The sequence below is a fragment of the Acipenser ruthenus genome, chromosome 38 (genome assembly GCF_902713425.1).
Source record: "Acipenser ruthenus chromosome 38, fAciRut3.2 maternal haplotype, whole genome shotgun sequence".
In the NCBI taxonomy this organism is placed as follows: domain Eukaryota; kingdom Metazoa; phylum Chordata; class Actinopteri; order Acipenseriformes; family Acipenseridae; genus Acipenser; species Acipenser ruthenus.
Window position 1 is genome coordinate 9,545,829 of NC_081226.1, and position 16,219 is coordinate 9,562,047.

The 16,219-nt window shown below is 39.9% G+C and overlaps 2 protein-coding genes and 1 pseudogene across 3 annotated transcripts in view; 2 read left to right on the forward strand and 1 right to left on the reverse strand.

The window, feature by feature from the left end:
* Positions 1 to 16,219, reverse strand: part of LOC131706988 (zinc finger protein 79-like) — a 168,854-nt gene that overhangs the window by 60,032 nt on the left and 92,603 nt on the right. The gene's annotated exons all lie outside the window — the stretch shown is intronic.
* Positions 1 to 16,219, forward strand: part of LOC131696718 (zinc finger protein OZF-like) — a 92,795-nt gene that overhangs the window by 33,762 nt on the left and 42,814 nt on the right. The window lies entirely within an intron of this gene.
* The window catches only part of LOC131706998 (zinc finger protein 271-like), a 30,307-nt pseudogene that overhangs the window by 7,758 nt on the left and 6,330 nt on the right, over positions 1 to 16,219 (forward strand).

The following is a 16,219-nucleotide window of genomic DNA, read 5'->3' on the forward strand; positions in this document are numbered from 1 at the left end:
AACATTCAGAATCCTAAAAGGTGTAGACAATGTCGACCCAAGGGACTTTCTTGACCTGAAAAAAAGAAACAAGGACCAGGGGTCACAAATGGAGATTAGATAAAGGGGCATTCAGAACATAAAATAGGAGGCACTTTTTTACACAGAGAATTTGTGAGGGTCTGGAACCAACTCCCCAGTAATGTTGTTGAAGCTGACACCCTGGGATCCTTCAAGAAGCTGCTTGATGAGATTTTGGGATCAATAAGCTACTAACAACCAAACGAGCAAGATGGGCTGAATGGCCTCCTCTCGTGTGTAAACTTTCTTATTTTCTTATGTAATTAAACCTGGTGTGTGCTGATTTAATGATTGATTAATTATACAACACAATAGTAAGCAATGCGAAAAACACCTTTGTCTAAATTGTATTCAAATGAGCAAAATGTATATTTTTAAAGCTTGTATCAAATCGAGTTCTAGCACTTTTCCTCTCTGAGTCGTTCTCAGTGCTGGATGTTTAATGCTGTATGGAATTCCTGTTTTCCAAGATACTGGTTAACCTTAACCTTCCTCTCTAGTAACAGCTAGCACACAACTCCTGGGTATTGCAACACTTCAGCAAGTTTAGAGCTCGGATGCAGTGCTTTTAACCCTGCAGTAAACTCCAGGGGAAGAAGATGGAAACCAGTTTATCCTCCTCTACAAATGTATAGAATTGGAGTCAAATTAAACTTCAAAATTTCAAAATGCAGAAATGTTTATTACATTTTTTTTTTTGGTACTGGTATAAATAAATAAAAGAAGAAAAAAAGTTATTTTCAAATCTAAAGGGGCCCTGTTCCTCGTAGCTGGCTAACTGAGTTATCCGGATAACTCTCAGGATAACTTGACAGAAGTCTGGCTTGTTCCGTTCCTCAAAGCAAGCTTAAAGTGTAGCCGACTGAGTTACCATAGCAACACATCCTTAATCTTAAACCTGCTTCAGCGCAGGATAACTTAAAGTTAGCCGGATCTGTGTGTAAAAACTTGTACTTCTACCCAAAGAAAGCGCTTGACACACCCCTCTAAAATGACAGCGCCCTTCCTTAGAGATCCCATAGATCAAGGAGCAATTTTAATGAGATTAGCTTTTCGTAGGGAAAGAGTACTGAGAGATCACCAAGATCCTTTGCATCGTTCAGATGTTTTTGTATTTGAGTGCTATAGATTCGGTCGGCAAGGTGTCATTTATCTAATAAATCTACTTGAGCCGTACATTACCCATCCCACCCGGCACAGCCGTGCGTTGACAGTAACACAGGCTATATGCATAGGGATGTGCTTTTTTGCTAGTGGCGCATTCCTATACTCAGTTGGCAATTAATTAGTACAACATATTACTACAGTATTATATATTAAAAAAAGAACAAGGGCAAATTATGACAAAACAATAGAGAGCTAACCATTCTCATGCAACAAACTCTCAGTCCATGTTACATTCCATTACTACAAGCATGCAGATTTAAATTGGACGTGTGTGAAATAATTATATTGGGGTAAATACATAGCCTGTGTAATAAATGCTTTTTTTAAAAATTACACATTTAGCTGATCTGCAGTTTTTTTCCACGCTTCCTCTCTGGACTTGGCAGCAGCACTGTTGCATTTAGTTGTGAAAATGCTTTTATATTCCTCAAAACTTTCCATGATAAGCTCTTGCTCAGTCAGGCTGAAAAAAGTTGCCTTCTCTTTCGACGTCGTCTTTCGTGAAGATCATTGTTTCAGTGCTCTGCGATTCTCCCTTTTGAGGTAGCACGAGCATGCGCAATTATCCGGATTTCTTAAGTCAGAATCGAGTTAACAGAGATAGCCTGACTTCAATGATCAGGTTAATTGAATCCGGCTAACATCCGATTAGCCTGAATTAGTTAAACCAGCGACGAGGAACAGGGCCCAGCCTTTACCTGCTGCTGTAATACTGTTAGCCGCGGTGTTTTCAGCTCGGTCAATGCTTTCTGTACCAGCACCTGTGTTTGGTGTTCTCAGTATATGTATACTTATTTATACTGTAGACTTTTCAGGCTTTTTTTATATATATATATATATATATATATATATATATATATATATATATATATATATAATATATATAATTGGTGTTTATTGTGTTTACATTCAACTAAAGCTAGAACATGTGCAGATTTAAAGGCGTTATTGTAAAAAGGTCTTCACCTAAAATATACAGTCGGCAAACTTCCTTAGTAACGAAACAATCTCTACGTAGAAATATTATGAAGGCATCGTCGGCTCTCCTGTATGTTGCTTTTTACACGCACATATATTCTTTATAAATGTATTATTGGCAAACTTTATATTTTAAAACGCGTTCGGTCTGAAAAGCAGCCGTTATATTTGAATTGTAGGTGAGCTCGCGCGGCAGAGCGAGCCTCCTGGATCAGAGGTCGCGTTTGTGACGCGCAGATTCTGCGCATTCCGTTCTAGTTAGCCGCCTGCGTGAGCTCAGCCGGAAAAGACGTCACCAGGTCACGCAGACGTAGGCTTCTGCGGCTGCACAGATCTTGCAGATTCTGAGAGGTGCTGCGATGAAGGAGGGGAGTGCTGACAGACAGAGAGAGATAGAGGTGTAGACCACCTGCTGAAACCTGGTCAGGGGGTGTGAATGACAGAACAATCACCCCTGCTTTTCTGCTAATGACTTCCATCATCACCATGTTATCTGGGATGCCATCTTAGATAGAGCCAACTTTTAAGAGTACCCTTAATGGACACATTAACTACATACATACACGTCATTGCTAGTAAAAAATAAATAAAGTCGGCCAATGACAGCGTTGACCAGGCATTGACGTCCATGCCCAATTTTGTCGGTCAACAGTGACCGGGCAATGATGACATTGCATAGATGGCCAATGTTGAAAAAATCATATTACTATGACTAAAATAAAATAAAAGAAACGTATTGCTTTATTCAATACATAATCAATTTACCTTAACGTAACAGCAAGTCTCTGCCCCTCAGAAAACGGTTCCCTCAGTCGAGTCGTTTCCTTTCTCAGAAGAGGCCCCACTGAACTCAGAAGCGCATCAAATCTCTGAGGAGACATTCTGAAGACCCGAAAAAAACCTTTCCGTGTCCCCCAAACTCATCTCCTGCACCAGGCTGCTGTAGTCTCTCTGCTGAAAGCTAAGCTGGTTCATAGGTCTCACCCACAGTCTCCTATTATTTCTTCTGATCATAAGAATAATTCTTCTCATTTCATTGAGAATTATACTCGGACGACAAAATGAAGGCTTTGTTGTGTTAGTTTATTTTTTATCTGGCGCGCTTACGTCACATGACTCTCCTTTTTGACCAATCAGAATGAACCAACGCAGCGAGCTGATGGCTCAGTGTGAACTACCACCTGCTTTCTGCTCGTAGCGATCGTGTTAATTGTTTGTCCAGTGTGAACCAGCCTTAAGAGGATGGGAATGCAGCTCGGCTGTCTTGTGTTTTCAGGTATGTGACTGACAGTGCCCCGAAAGAACGGTTCTGTGAAAATCTGTTACATGTACTAAAATAAAAATAAGAATAAAAATGCTTTTAAAAAGACCAAATTCCCATTGGGCTTGTTTTATTTTTTTAGATTCTATTGGTGTTCTTTTTTTTTTAGTATTACTAGCAGGATAGCCGCTATAAGATCATTACCTTTATTAAAAATGTGCATGGATTAATCCATCGATTAATCAACTAATGCCCATAAATTAGCCGATCAAAAATTTTAATTGAGTGACAGCCCTAATATATACATACTGATGCACAAAATAAATGCAACACTCGGGTCTATTGGATTTAATCAAGTATTTTAAACAGGTATCAAACAAAATCACAGAAAATGTGAACAAAGATACAGATGAAAGATAAGTTTTCAGTATGAATCGTGACACGCTGTCAAAATGAAAATATTACAAAGTTAGTATCGGGTATGACCTCCCTGAGCATTAACACAATCCTGGCAGCGTTGATGCACAGACCTGATCAGCCTCTGGATAGGCTGCTGTGGGACGTTCCACTGCAGTCAGCTGGTGAAGGTTGGCAGGTCGCGGTTGGCTCCTGTGGATGGCGCTGGCGATTTGGTCCCACAGATGTTCTATTGGTCAGAAGAAAAAGCTGTCCACGGCAAGACCTCGACATTGTTTCCTTGAAGTCGTGCAATTGTAATCGCTGTTCTTGTGTTAATGAAAATCATGTCTTTTCAAATGGCTATTTATACAGATTCTTAAACAACTAATTTTGACAATTTTAACTCAAATACCAAACACTGAGCACCTGCTGTTTTTAGGAAATCACATGACTTGAGCTCAGTATTTTGTTATCCCAAGGAACAATACTACTCAAACAATCAACAAACCTATCTGCTCACTGTTTAAAATGTAAATAACATTCTGAGCTATTGATGTAAAGCTTACTGTTGCATTTTCATTGTGCATCAGTGTGTGTGTGTGTGTATATATAATGTGTGTGTGTATGTATAGTGTGTGTGTATATATAATGTGTGTGTATATATAATGTGTATGTGTGTATATATATAATGTGTGTGTATATATAATGTGTGTGTGTGTATATATAATGTGTGTGTGTGTATATATAATGTGTGTGTGTGTGTATATATAATGTGTGTGTGTGTGTGTGTGTATATATAATGTGTGTGTATATAATGTGTGTGTGTGTGTATATATAATGTGTGTGTGTGTTTGTATGTGTGTGTGTGTATAGTGTGTGTGTTGTAACCCTGACGTTGACGTTGATTATCGTGCTAATTCTACCAACGATTATCAATCATTATCGAGTTAAAATGCTTAACAAAAAAAAAAAACTTCACTCACAGTAACAGTTTAAAGGAACAATAAGCCCTCTTTTTATAGAGCATGGTATAAAAACATTCAGACAAATCCGATGTTTTAAGACATGTTTGATAAATGCATTGGCATTTAAATGTAGCACTCTCCAATTTTCATATTCCTGCCCTCACTAGCCTTTGCCTTGTTTTGTGTAAAACTGATTAAGAAAAAGTAAGTAAAAAAAAAAAGAACTCCACTGTCCAAAGGAGAAAAAAAACAAGGTTTTAAAAACTACATTAACATTATGGCCTATTGACATGGAAATAATTTGATTTCTCATTTGTTTATTTGCTGTTTATGAATTACGCGGCCCAGCTTCTGCTAATGAAAGCAGCAGCCCCTGCCAGTGTGTCGCGGCTGCAGAGATGCACTTCACTTTTTGCTGTCGTATTTTAATCAGAACTTTACATGACTTTGCATAGCCACTTCAATTTGCATTATCTTCAGTGAACACAACATTAGAGGCAGCCTACCCTTTCCTGCAACAGAACCTTCTACAGCGACCCCTCCAGTTGATCATTTTAGTCTCCATACTTGAATATGTATAATATCTCGTTCATACATGTATGTGGATTTATTATTAATTGACTTACTGCCTACATCGCAACCAAGATATGAGGAATATCTCTCTCATACATGTGTAGGCCTAATCAATCTACATACCACGTCACAACCAAAGATGAGTCACATACTGGAGCGCTCAGAGAAGCGTTTCGCCCACGTGTACATTATATATATTACAATCTCAGACAAGAACATTATCTGTGCACATCTAGACTACAGTAATCACAAGTGCATTATTATTATTTATTTCTTAGCAGATGCCCTTATCCAGGGCGACTTACAATTGTTACAAGATATCACATTATTTTTACATACAATTACCCATTTATACAGTTGGGGTTTTTTACTGGAGCAATCTAGGTAAAGTACCTTGCTCAAGGGTACAGCAGCAGTGTCCCCCACCTGGGATTGAACCCACGACCCTCCGGTCAAGAGTCCAGAGCCCTAACCACTACTCCACACTGCTGCCCTAAGTGGCTGAGACAATGCAGAATAACTTTATGATTGATATTGTAAATTCAGTACCTGCCTATGCATACACTTAAAGCACAACATACTTATTCATATAGTACGTTCCGTACAACCATAAATGTTTGTAATGCACCTTTTCCGACGGTGCTATGCTTGCTCAAGTCTGTGGAGCACGAATGGAACTTGTAATGCGTCCACTTCTTCTGCAGTAAGGTGAAAGAATTCAACACAGGAAGCTTGGAGCAGAGGGTCTTACAACAAGTTTTAATACGATGCCCAAAGGAAGCCAGCAAATGCATTCGAAACACAATTCTGACTTAAAATATTCAGGAAGAACACATATATTTATAAACAAACATCATGGTTAATTCCCCTCCCATATTCTTGTTCAATATCCAATTGTTGAGGTTACCACCCTGGTAGCTCACACCTTTAACACACCTCCTGTTCAGAGGGGGATCTGCCCAAAGCTTCTAGATCCTATACTGCATCACCTTTAATCATTTTATAAACTTATTTAACCTACTGCTCTACTTTTGTTGCTGTCAAAGCCAGTTTAAACTTGTTTGCTTTTTGTGGTTGTCTACCTTCACACCTTACCCACACATACAACTTATTTACATCTCTCGTTGTATCTAAACTAGACACACGTCACTTTTGGCCATCTGCCCAAACGTCTTATTGTGCCTCCTGAGTCTGTGACAGAATGGAGGTGTCTGGTTTAGTTCTGTAAAAAAACCCCACAAAATGTTCCATCTGACATTTGCTCAAGCCAGAAACCTTCAAATGCAAACTTATACTATCAACGCAAATGCTCCCTGCAGATTAAGCATTAAATGTTAGATATACAAATATTCAGAAAATATAAATTCCATCCACAGCTCCCATTCAGAATGCAGTCTAGCAGGTGAGTGACTCCCAGTAGCTGTGACATTGTCATTCTAGATTGCGTGATATCCACAGTGTGATTGAGAGGGAGGGAGGGAGGGAGCATGTAGGTTACATTACTAGCTGTTTGTTTTTCCTGCACCACTCCAACCAGTTCAAGATAGGACTCACTACTGTTGAACTTCAAAAGCAGAGTCTGTATTTACACCGTATTTAAATGAACAATTAAACATAAAAGGGTTTTTTTTTCTAACTTGCCACATATAAAGCACTACTTCAAAAAAAAGAAAATCTAATAAAAAAAATAAAAAGAAACTAGTGTGTAAACAGGTATATGTACATACAAAACTGTAAAAATATTACAGGTTATATTCAAAATAAAAACATGTTTTGTAAAAGGCAGTCAAAATGGCAGTTCTAGGTAGAGGGGATTATAACTTTAATTTTTGCGACCCTGCCTTTCAAACGCCATCAGGGTATTTAATATATGTATTTAGGAAAAGTCAGGAACGGACAACCACGTATCTTCCACATACGCAGAGTAATTTAAATGAAGTGAAAACCGTCAAAATGACTGCCGTGGCGGTTCTAGTGTTAATCCACTCCTCCACCCAGCCACATGTCCTAAGCCTACAAGCAGTCCCTCTTACTTTCTTTCCTGTTCATATTTTCCAGGTTCCAGTCCAGCAGCTAAAGCGAGGGCGGGCGGTGGAGAATATCCTGACTGTGGGAAAGGTTTCACCCAGTTAGAGCATTTAAAAATACACCAGCGAACTGACACGAGAGAGAAACTGTACCACTGCTCTGACTGTGGGAAGAGTTTCAGTAGGTCAAGAGACATGAAAAAACACCAGCGAATTCACACAGGAGAGAAACCGTATCGCTGCTCTGACAGTGGGAAGAGTTTCAGTCGGATAAACAACCTTGTTTCACACTGGCGAACTCACACAGGAGAGAAACAGTACACACACTATATTACTGACAGGCCTGGTTAGTATTTTCTAAGCAAAGAAATCCTAAATAAGCAAATAACATTTTAACATTGCAAAGACTTAACTACAAAGAGTACACACCAAAGTATATATTGAAATATTTATCTTTTAAAAGTCCTCTTCATTCAAACAATTGTAACTGAAGTTGTCAGTGGAGATAGAACTATATGCATATTTAACACATTTTTGCATAGTATGTATTTAGAATAGTTAGTTTCTTAAAGATTCATTAACAAAAAAAAAGCAAGCTATTCAGTTTGTGTTTTTTATAAGTAACTTTGCCCAAAATGATATGGTTATTATTTTTGAAAATGGTTTAAAACAAATAAGACGAACGTCACCCACTGCACAGCGCTAATGCAAAATGGCTAAAAGAAAGCAAAAGCGAGTTGTGCTGACAATTGAAAAAAAGTTGGAAATACTTTCACAAATGGAAAAGGTAATTAGCAGGGAGGAGAAGTTTTTGCAGCCTCACTGTTATTGGAATACTCTTGCATCGATTTCAAAACTGCTGCATTCACGATTCACACACACTGTCCTAGAGGGATAACGTGATCACGCCCTGTTCGACTCGCTCTTCCAAATGTCGTTGTGGATGTTTGCTTTTTACTGCCATCAGTAGCTCCATCCACAGTACTTTCTGAATGTTTTCATTTCAAATGGTGATGCATTGAACTTGTGTTTCTGTGGTACGCTGGTTTTGTTTGGCATAATTATTTACATACCACGGTTTTCTCATCCAGCTCCTCAAAATACTTCCAAGCGTTACCCTTGCATTATGAATCCCTGTGTAATTGCTGTTTTGTGTATCACTCTTAAGAGCATGCATTTTAAATGGTAAAAATGCTGTTCAGCTCTCTTGCACTCTGATTGTGTTAGAAAGTGGGCGGAGACGCGGACACGTCACAAGAGGCTTCTCTGCTGTCAGTTTAACTCGGCTGTCAATGCAGTCAGTGCCTGGGAGCGGGAATATGCAGAAAGGAAACTATTCTACACCTCATCTGATGGACGAGTCAGGAGAAATTGATAACTCAGTGTGGGGAATGAGTTTCAGGGTTTAGCATTTAAACTGCATAGACTTGAAAATAAATACATTGATGGGAACGAGTATCCCGACCCCGGTATGTAGCATCCCAGAGACAAGACTGCACCGTCCTTACTGGACAACCGCCTGGAGGGTTTGTCTTGTACATTCATCACGATTCTAAAACTAATGAAAAATGATAGTGTCCCATGGCTGTATTATGAGATGAATAAGTGAAGATTGCGTGACGTGTCGCTTTGCAATGTGCATTGTCTATGCTTCTATTAGTGCTGCTCTTGTAAACTGCCCTGAGTAATAGCAGTGTTGCAAGCATGTGTACGGATCTTAGGTACAGAAAGTCAAATTGTGTAATCTGAGTTCTAATGAGACTTGACTGTACAATTAAACCTTGTGTGTGCTGATTAAAAATTGATTAATTTTACACAGGGCTTGAATTTTCCGTTTTTGTTATTTGTCAAGAATCAGTTATGGTCTGTTATAAACACCATTCAAACTCCATTCTCAGTTTGAGGAATACATTGTAGGTACGTTTTACCAATACATATACAAATGTATTCAGCACTTTGCTGAAGTGGGGATGTCCACAGTAAGATTCAGGAGAACTCTGGATGCATTTTGAATCCCAGATTTGGTGAGAAATGTTTTGTTGTACGCCCCATTACCAGCACACTGTAATGCTGGGGTTCGGATATGGTGAAGAAGTAACTCTTAAATCAATGATTCAGCTGGATGCAGACAGCTTCCAATCCTCCAGTGTTATTAGTGAGGCTCACACCTTCATGTATGCATTGTTTACCAACCTCTCAACTCCCTGCATGCTTTATCAACAAAGTTTATTGAATTCAAGACACTTCAATAACTTTATTCAATTACCAGACAAACATGAATACTGCAAAGCAAGCTTCAGGTTAACAGGAGACTTTAACCAATTGATTTATTTAACAGGAAGTGTTTTATTGATTATAATTATTTTATTAATCTTAATACCAATGCTGTTTTATTATTGTATTTATTTACACAAATTATTAATTTTGTAAATATAAATGTTAGCATTTAATTAATTACTGGTCCTGAATCTATTGGTCCTTAACAATAACTAACAGTCTTACCACACCACCGAGCTGTTGTTTGTTTCAGCCCTCCCCAAATCTTTTTTTTTCATGAAAAACAGAAATAAAATGTAAATGTTAAAAAAAACGTATTTCTTATTACGTGAGGAAACTACATTGCACTGAAATATACATGAAAATCAATTAAAGCAGTCGTTTTCCTTCTTAAAGGCTAATATTAAAACACATTTTTGGGAAAGAACATGGTATTCCGAAAAAACGACATCTCATTTTCTTATGTAACGTCCATCAATATATTGTAGTGTTTCAGGTTCTTTTTGGACAGAAATGAGACTGTGAGTAGATGAAGGCCGTTTATTTTGACAATAATTAAATAATCACAAAATAAAATCATAAAGTCAGGGTAAGGAGACTGGGAGTCGACAGTGAAAATAAATGATTGTAGTAATTTTTCTTTTACCCTACCCTTCCCAGTCTTTTCCCCGCCCCTCTTGTGCGCAAAACCTGAACTCCAATTCCCCTCCACACACGTGTACCACCATGCAACCCCTGCACGCACACACTACCATGCAACCCCTGCACGCACACACCACCATGCCCCTGCACGCACACACCACCATGCAACCCCTGCACGCACACACCACCATGCAACCCCTGCACGCACACACCACCATGCAACCCCTGCACGCACACACCACCATGCAACCCCTGCACGCACACACCCACCATGCAACCCCCCCACACACACACCACCATGCAACCCCTGCACGCACACACCCACCATGCAACCCCTGCACGCACACACCCACCATGCAACCCCTGCACGCAACACACCACCATGCAACCCCTGCACGCACACACCACTTCTCACGAGGTCCTGCGCTGGAGCAGCCGCGGCGCAAAACAAGAGACGAGCGCCGTCTGATAAAGAAGCGTGTAGAGAATCCTCACTCCATGAGCTACTGCAACCGAGTCAGGGATGTGAATCACCTTCCAGTCATGCCATTATGAATGATTTGTAATACAAATTTAAATGATTTGACTCTTTTTCCACACAGTTATTATACTTTTCAAATATTCAGATATTTATTCTAAATGTTTAAACGTGTAAAAAAAATAAATAATGCTAAACGGTTGAAATGAACCTGAAACCGCTCTGTTATTTTCAGCAGGTGTAATTGGTTATTGATGAAAGGCTCTCAGGGACTGGGAATAACCTACTTTGAATTAAGGAGAATAAATCAGCTTTAATAACAGGTAGTTGAAGAGAGATATGAAGTATTTGAACTACTGTGTCCCAGATCAAAATACAGTACTGCCTAACAACCCCTTTGTGAGAGGGCGGGGCGGGGGTGAATCCTGCCCGTTATAATCCTCATTAATTTGTCTCACATCACAAAACATACGTTTATATTATCTCTTTATAGCAGGGGCTGTTTCTACTATACATTTTCTGAACATGCTGTAAATTATGACGCTGGTGGAGCACAGAGGGATCTTCGATTGCATCCACTTCTGCGATTTGAATTACTCTCAACACCACCTCCATGGGCGCGTTAAGTAAGTGAGCCGCTCAGAGTGAGCCGCTCAGAAAGCACACTGAGCAGATTTAATGACTTAACGCTCTGCTCCACGAAAGCGCTGAGCGACTTTTAAAAATGAAAAGAATAATAATTATTTGCTTGTTTGTGTTTCTGAGGTGATGGTAGATAAAATGACCCCGTGTGAAGTTACTGTCCCCTGCTGGACCTCGCTGAGTTCGGCGCTCGGCTGTGTTTAATACCGGCAATACCGACGTTAATATAATAATGAGAATTATGAATAATATTAATACTACAAGCCTAATAATAATACATTAACAACTATAAAACAGCTCTACATTAAAAAAAAATGAAATTAAATGATACAAATTTGAAAACAAGAATTTTTACCATCTTATTTAGCCAATTTAATACATAACTTCATAAGTCTAAAAAAGTTCATCGTTCTTGACAAACGTGTTTGTCAATCCTGCGTGTCATCTCCACTTGTTTCCTGCAGGTGTCCAGTCCGTCCGCTCCCTCTGATCCCTGATGAGAAATGCTCAGGAGCGGACCTGAGCGAGTGGTTAAGTTGTTTCTTTTACTGAGCCGCTCACTTACTTAACGCACCTCCATGTTACTGGTTCTGCTCTGAACTGCTGTTCATCTTCCACAGCTGCCCACGCTGCGAGACCGGGACGTTACGCGCGCACTCCCGTCTGCAATCTAGCCGGCGCAAAGGTGTCGTGAGCGCGCCCGCTGTATTACATCGCGGAGTGCAGCGCGGTCACGTGACGTGTTCTCTGCTGGCATTTCAGAGACACAACATCGTTTTAAAATAAAGACTGAGCCACGCAGAGTTGTTTTTTAGTTTAGTTAAACGGTATTGCATACCGGTTTGTAAGGCGTGGATGATAAAGTAAGTTACATTTATTATTATTTAAATTGAAGTTGAATTGTTTGCGACGCCCGGGTGAGGCAGATCCAGACTTTGTTCAGTAAACACGCAAGAAGGCATGGCGGCATCAACAAGACCGTTCAATTTAAAATGTAACAAACTAAACGCGCACCGCGGAAATCAATACAAAATCAGGTGACCATGTTGTTCTGTTTAATATTATTGCTAACATACTTGTGTCCGAGACTGTGTGTGTGTGTGGTTTTTGCTTTTAAACCACAGTGCATGCGTGAAGCTTGTCATTAAAGTTAGCACATAAATCCCAGTGAGTAAAGCTCCAAGCAGTTCATAGTAGTGTGGCTGTGATGCGTTGTTTTTAAGAGTTATTTCTTATCCTGAATCAAAATGGAAATGATTATAGCTTTAGAAATATTGTCAGGAATGCAATCTGTGTTTGTGATTATAGCTTTAGAAATATTTTATTCTTATTATTTATTTCTTAGCTGATGCCCTTATCCAGGGCGACTTATAATTGTTACAAGATATCACATTATTTTTACATAGAATTACCCATTTATACAGTTGGGTTTTTACTGGAGCAATCTAGGTAAAGTACCTTGCTCAAGGGTACAGCAGCAGTGTCCCCTACCAGGGATTGAACCCACGACCTTCCGGTCCAGAGCCCTAACCACTACGCCATACTGCTGCCCAGGAATTTTCAGGAATGCAATCTGTGTTTGTGATTATAGCTTTAGAAATATTTTCAGGAATACAATCTGAATTATAGTCGGCCACGGTGTCCTTGGCTCACCGCACACCAGCGACCCCTGTAGTCTGGCCGAGCGCCTGCGGGAGGTATGACACAGGCCAGGTTTTTGGGATGGAACCGCATAACAGTCTCGCGTTTTGATTGGTCCATGTCTGTCACATGAATGTGTCGTCACACGAGTGGAAAAGCTTGCAGGCATTTTTAACATTGTGATCAGAGAGAGAGAGAGAGTGATCTGCTTTCCACAACCTTACCATTAAAATATAATGTGGTATTACGCTGTACTGATAGAACAAACTATGGGTGATTACTTTATATGAATGATCATGTTATGCACGAATGTAAGAATTGGCTTTCTGTGGTGGTGTACTTTTTTCTTTCAAGTAGCATATATCTATAATCAGTTTTGCGGTATATTTTAATATAAAATGTATACACTATTGCAGTTTTGTTAGAGGATACATTAGTTTATCTCTAATGTAATCACAGTTTTACATATAGACTGCCCCTGTTTTCATTCACGTCCCAAATTCTGGGCCGCTTTGGTTTTTAGATAACGTCCCAAATTCTGGGCCGCTGTGCATTTCCGAATTCAGCCCAGTTTTGGGGACTCAGCGGACAGCCAAGTTTCTAAGTCATCCATGCACAGTTTACCATAAACTGGATCGTGAATTCATTTGAGAGTAACCCTTAGTACATGAATCAAAGTTAATGTATTTTTTACTCTCCCCAGAAATCTTTTTTTTTTTTTTTTTATGAAAAAACAAATAAAATGTAAATGTTAAACGTATTTCTTATTACATGAAGAAACTACAATGCACTGAAATAGATACATGAAAATTAATTAAAGCAGTCCTTTTCCTTCTTAAAGGCTAATATTAAAACACATTTTTGGGAAGGAACATGGTATTCCGAAAAAAGGACATCTCGTTTTCTTATGTAACGTCCATCAATATATTGAAGTGTTTCAGGTTCTTTTTGCACGCACACACCACCATGCAACCCCTGCACGCACACACCACCATGCAACCCCTGCACGCATACACCCACCGTAGCAATTCTTTGCAAAATATATTTTCGGGTATTCAGCCCCATTCATGCCTATGGCAGTGTTAAAAAACACATTTTCAGTCATATCTCTCAAACCAGAGCACCTACAACCACCGTTCGAAGGATTCTAGACCAGTCTGAATGTAACATGCCCAGTTTCGTAGGAATTCTTTGCAAACAATATTTTCAGGGTGTTCTGCCTCATTCATGTCTATGGCAGGGTTGAAAAACACATTTCAGGCATATCTCTCGAACCCGAGCACGTAGAACCACCATTCAAAGTGATATAGACTCAGGGGAGCACCCCAAACCGCCCCCTAAAACGGTGTGGTGGTTCACCCAAAAACTCATGTCATGATGAAAAATTCACTTTGCCAAGCCGTCCTGGCATCTGAACCATGAAAATGGTGACTCCTTGTGTGGGGCCCCAAGGGGCCCCGCCGCAAAAAAAATCAAGTTCCTAACCCCCACAGAACCCGAGATACGCCCTGTCAAAAATGTCCAAAAACTACCCTTTTCGGGGTCATATCTCCATGACCCTGGGGCCTAGAAACCGGGTTGAACTTCCTAGGGTCATGTCTGGGGGACCTCTTTCACAGGGAGCCACCCGTTTTCAAATGCTACATTTTCAACAAATTTACACATTTTCAGCATGATGGCATGTCAAGGTTGCATTTCCAATAGCTTTTGAGCTCTAGGTTGGCAAAAAAAGTTTAAACTGGTGTCCTTTCAAGCTGGGGACACGTCGCTTGGAGGGATCGACAGGGGCCCCGAGGTGGACCTCCGTACCGATTTTCAAGTCTCGGGGACCCCCGGAACCCGAGATATAGCACCCTGAAAAATGTCTATGGGAAATCCCATTATAAAACCCCTTTGGGGCAACGCCCACCGTCTGGCGGTGGGGTGGCGTATGAACCCGTGGCCGATGTCTTTCTTTAGCTAAGACTCTTGTGCACACAAAAAGTGCCCTTCTGAGTTTGTTGGCCCAGGGGTTGTGGAGATACGGGTACGATAAGAGACCACCCCCTTCCCTATGGCAAATCCCATTATAAAAACACCACTTGGGTAAGGCTCGGCCAATGCCGGTCGTGGGTCGTACAAACTCGAAGAAACCCATTTTCTTTAGTTAAGACTGTTGTGCATCTAAAGAGATTTGGCCCAGGATTTGTGGACTCATGGAGTACAACAGGAGGACCCCCCATACCCCCCCCCCCCTCCCGAACGCGATTTCCTATAGCAAAATACATACAAAAAATGTCCATTATATATAAGACCTGAAATGTGCACATTTTGTTGTGTATTTATGCAACAGAAGCACCAATTTAAGTCCATTCCAAGTGTTTTGTGATCACAGTATCAGCTTGAGTGTATCGGAGCATAGTTTTGCACCAAAAGCGAGCAGAGGCGAAAAAAAGCACTATATACCCTATTCTTTAAAATATCACTTTGCAGTGCAAATTTGAGGAATGCAACCACTTAGCAACTTGCAAATTGGTACTGCAATTTAAAGGCCTGTAGTGTCAGACTGGTGGTCCCTAACTGATTCAAGTGTTTTTGGAATGATTCCTGCAAAGACTGATTTATAAGAAAAAAGAGAGATTGACAAACAGCATTTTGCTTTATATGCAGAAATGGGCAACTACAAGAGGGTGTCAAACAAGCTGTGAATGTCCTAGGAGGCTACAGAGTACCTCTGAGTGTGAATCCACATGCTCGCAGTACCTGTTCTTAGATGTCCGAAACCACTGTATCGCTGTATAACTGTATACCCTATAAATATCACTTTTTATTGTGTATTTGAGGAACACAACCAATTTCAAACTTCATTTGAATTGCTGTGCTATCAGAATATCAGTGTATAACTTTGCTGGGCATCGCAGTGTATGCTGGGTATCAAAAAGCCTTCACTTTTACAAAAGGCTGTCAAAATTTTAAAAAGGCCGTCTAAATTACAAAAAATAGGTGTGCTCCTAACCCAATACTTGTCTTATTAATTCTGTGCATCCAAATACTTGTAGTTAAAAGTTTTAAGAATTAAGCCTACTGTTTGTTATTCTGTCCTAAACCAGCAGTTTGTCACCCAGATTTA